Raw genomic sequence first — 4821 nt, forward strand, 5'->3', positions numbered from 1 at the left:
CAGTCCTCCAGCTTCACTGATGCCATCTCTGGATCCTGCAGTGCAAACTGGGCTCCACTGTCACAATCAGGACCCAGTGACTGTAGGTTTCTACTCAGTGTGGAAGGAGAGAGGCAGGCTGGGTTTGTCCTCACTGTTGATGTTACCGGCCTCAGACTTAATCTGAGTCGGCCTGTAGTAATAAAGACAAACGGACACAAAAGTTATTTTCTTGACAGTTCTGGCACTTTATTCTGTAAAAATAGTTTCTCTTTTTTCTTGTTCAATTATCTCATTTCAGTTGATCAGGTAGCTAATCCTTTATAAAACATTCATTCACATTAGACAAAGTACACATTTTAAATTGCATAACATAAGAGCACTTAATGTATAGTAGATTTCCTAAATTCACATAAATGCATAAATGACTCAAAAACCATTTAGTACAAGATTTCAGTATGTTGTAGGCAGCACTATGTAAACATTTTTATGAATAACCTTGTCTTCACTGTATTATTTCACTCACAAAAAACAATTTTATTTCCCATTCACACCATAGTAAGAATTATCAGGGATCGTACAGTGGCAAGTCAAATTCAAGGACTTTCAAGTACTTTTTCAAGCGCTAATATTTATTTACTTTAAGCCCCGTGTGAAAACCCTGAAATGGTATATTAGTACACATGTAAAGGACTGATAATCATTACATTCAGCTTCAAAACTGTAGAGCAACTGAAATGTTCTCTCTCTGATGAGGCACTACCTGCACTGAAGTCCGTTGATGCAGACCTCCTATGGTATCATGGCGGTCCGCAAACAAACGTTTAAGGTCCATGTCTGTCTAATTCTGACCTAAGAAAATAAACCAAGAAATCCCTATTAACTTCTACCACACCCTCCCCTTCCCCAAAAACCCTGCCACACCCCCAATAAACTTTATCAATAGATCCATTTCTGTGTTTCCAAACATTGGGGTCTATATCATGCTGAGACAATCCACCCCCAGGTTATCCAGCTTATCAAAAACCATACCGACAGTAACATCTGTTACCCCCAACAACTATGCTGCAGTTTACAAGATAACTTTCAACCTGGTATTTCTGCTTTACACAATCCAAGTTGTTGATAACCTTATCAATGAAAGCTATGAAGTATATTTTATTCAATATTAAAGTGTCCTTTGTCACAGCGCATTTATGGGCGCAAGATTTCTGAACAGGCCTCAAAACCATGTCAGGACTAGTAGAAAGACCAGTTCTGACAGTAGGTCCTCTTACTACGGGACCAGCCATGGAAGCTCCATCAGACTGACAGTAGGTCCTCTTACTACGGGACCAGCCATGGAAGCTCCAACAGTCTGACAGTAGGTCCTCTTACTACAGGACCAGCCATGGAAGCTCCATCAGTCTGACAGTAGGTCCTCTTACTACGGGACCAGCCATGGAAGCTCCATCAGTCTGACAGTAGGTCCTCTTACTACGGGACCAGCCATGGAAGCTCCATCAGTCTGACAGTAGGTCCTCTTACTACAGGACCAGCCACTTGGCACATCTTTTCACTCAACAGCTACATGTCCCATTCTTTGGCATTTAAAAACACTGTGATGATTCTCCGTTGCTGCTCCAGTTTCAACTGTTCTGCCTGCGGCTATGGAAGCCTGACCTGTTCACCAGACGTGCTGTTTTCAACTCTCTAGAGACAGCAGGAGCGGTAGAGATACTCTGAATGATCTGCTATGAAAAGCCAACTGACATTTACTCCTGAGGTGCTGACCTGTTGCACCCTCGACAACCACTGTGATTATTATTATTTGACACTGCTTGTCATCTATGAACATTTGAACATCTTGGCCATTTTCTGTTATAATCTCCAGCCAGAAGAGGACTGGCCACCCCTCATAGCCTGGTTCCTCTCAAGGTTTCTTCCTAGGTTCTGGCCTTTCTAGAGAGGTTTTCCTAGCCACTGTGCTTCTACACCTTGCTGTTTGGGGTTTTAGCCTGGATTTCTGTAAAGCACTTTGTGACATCAGCTGATGTAAGAAAGGCTTTATAAATACATTTGATTGGTTGATTGATGAGGCTAGGTCAAAATTTCTGACATTGAAGCTAAGGAATCCTATTCTGTACTTTTCCAGACAAAACCTTCTCAAACCTCAACAGCACCAATAAGTTTTCACTTCTTTAACCCTCTTTCCTACTGATCAACCTTTAGGCTTCAACCACTCTGTCTCCTTCACATGTTCTTTAACAATATCATCCATGGACATAGATATTGGGACCTCAGAGATTACTCCCTTCAATTTAGCATAAGCTCCAGGGTCATGGCTTTTGAGCTTCATCCCATTATGATTTTCCATTTGAATTATCTTCCCTTGCTGAACCTGACTAGCACAAGATATTAACAATCTACCATTTTAACTGTTTTATTTCACCTTTATTTAACCAGGTAGGCTAGCTCAGAACACGTTCTCATTTACACGGATGCGGCCCAGTTTAACTATACTTCTCTTTTTATGGCCTTGGTTAATCAGATAGGGTGTAAATGAGGCCCTGTTGTCTCCTCAAACACCATCCCAACTTTCCACTGTGACACATTACTACTCTGTTCTTCCTGTCTTTCCACTACAGACCATTCACATTCTAGGCCCTCATCCTCCCTCTCCATATCAGAACTGTCCCCCACATTGATCGCATTCCAGCACAGCTGTTGCTTCTCAAACTCTCTCTCCATTTCCATTGTTTCAGGGGTGTCAAACTCATTCCATTGAGGGCCGAGTCTCCGCGGGTTCATTTTTTTTTCTCCATTTCAATTATAACCTAGACAATCAGATGAGGGGATTTCCTTTATAATTAGTGACCTTAATTAATTAATCAAGTACAAGGGTGGACCGAAACCCCGCAGACACTTGGTCCTCCATGGAATGAGTGTGATACGTGCTCCGATTCATCCGCATTAATCGACGCCATTCCATGCAGTTGGCCTCTCTCTCCAAATGGTGAAGGATATCTTCAGTTTGCTTCCCTCTATTTTGACACTCCATCACACAGCCTCGTGTCACCATTTCACCACGAGCACACTCCTAGAAAGACTACTGAAACCGTTGAAGCCGCCATTTGAAGAGCCTCGTCCGAATCATCCTGATCTCGCGAGCTTACATTTACGAAACAGTGTATGTAAACTCGCGAGATCAGGGCGGTTCGGACGAGGCTATTTACCAGCTCATAAACAACATTTTACACAAAACCAAGAACATGTAAAAACGAACTCAAATAAGTGGAATCTTTATGAAATGACTGACGAAATTATGTACATACACTCAGGCAAACCCAAAGTCTACCTAAGTGACTTGTAAAATCGTTTTTAATCACGTTCTTCACTCACTCGGTTAGACCCCAAAATAACACATACAATTAAAACCTTTACCAAACGTGAAAATACCTTGACGGATTTGTTACCTAGCATGTTATATATTCTTTCGACATTAGAAAGTTTAAACATGCTATTACATACCTACAATAATACAGTTGAAACGGACACAACCACTATCGACATAACACAGTTCTGTCGTTTTCTACCCGGAACTTCCTGTTCCCCTCTACGACAGTACAACAGCGTCATCTTCTTCTCTGGTATACTGACATTTACACAAATATAACGTGTCTGCCTCCACCTACTGTACGGTTAGTAAACTGTAGACAAATATACACTTCCAATGAGGAAAAGGGAAGGGGGAACAACATCAAAACAAAATACAAAAATAGATAAATAAAAACTTCCCACTCCTTCAGTCACAGTCCTATTCAAATCACATCCCTACACATTCTCATGGGCCTCGTAGGGAGGAACATCTTCAGTCACAGTCCTATTCAAACTACAGTGTATGATATATATAGGAAAATTGTTCAATTCACACATCCCTACTGCATCTGATCTGGCGGACTCACTAAACACAAATACTTTGTTAGTAAATGATGGGTGTGATCTTAAATTCAATCTGGAGTGGCAGAGTGCGCTTGGGCGTTCGTAAATTCAGAGCGTTGTCAGATTGTCAGTTCGTATCGCTCTCGGAGCGTTCAGAGCCACACTGGACGCTCTGGCGGAGGAGTAGGGTTTTATTTATTACATTATTTATACTTTTACTTTTGATACATAAGTATATTTTAGAAATTACATTTACTTTTGATACTTATGTATATGTTAAACTAAATACTTTTAGACTCAAGTAGTATTTTACTGGGTGGCTTTCACTTTTACCTTGATAGGAAAGGACTCAAGTTATCTTTACTTTTACTCAAGTATGACAATTGGGTATTTTTCCACCACTGCCTGCAATGCTTCCAATGTTAATTCCTGAACTCCCAAAAACCTTTCAGCCGCACGTACAATTAATCTTTACAATCGGTATCCTTCAACTGGTAAACGACGTTATGAATCTCAACCGGCTGCGGGTCATCCACTGCCATAGCTTCCTCAGCGCCAATCGCTCTTTCAACTATTTCCCGCGCCTCCCAGTAGGAGAACTACTGTACAGTTTATTGATGTGGATGTTCCCTGATATAATAAAAATGGATACATGCCATTGGTCAGTTCCGGTGTTATGAAACTGATGGAGAATATTTGGTTAAAAAAAATAGAAGTATTTATTTAACTAGGCACATAGCATAACAGGTTAGGATAATTAAAATGGCAGGTTAGGATCATTAAAGGGGCAGGTTAGGATAATTAAGGTGGCAGGTTAGGATAATTAAAGTGGCAGGTTAGGAGACTGAGGTTAAGGTTTGGAAAAGGGTGAGGGTTAGGGATTTGTTTACCATGCAGGTTTGGAAAACTAACATGTCAGGT

This window comes from Salvelinus namaycush, unplaced genomic scaffold, assembly GCF_016432855.1.
Source record: "Salvelinus namaycush isolate Seneca unplaced genomic scaffold, SaNama_1.0 Scaffold606, whole genome shotgun sequence".
Classification (NCBI taxonomy): Eukaryota; Metazoa; Chordata; class Actinopteri; order Salmoniformes; family Salmonidae; genus Salvelinus; species Salvelinus namaycush.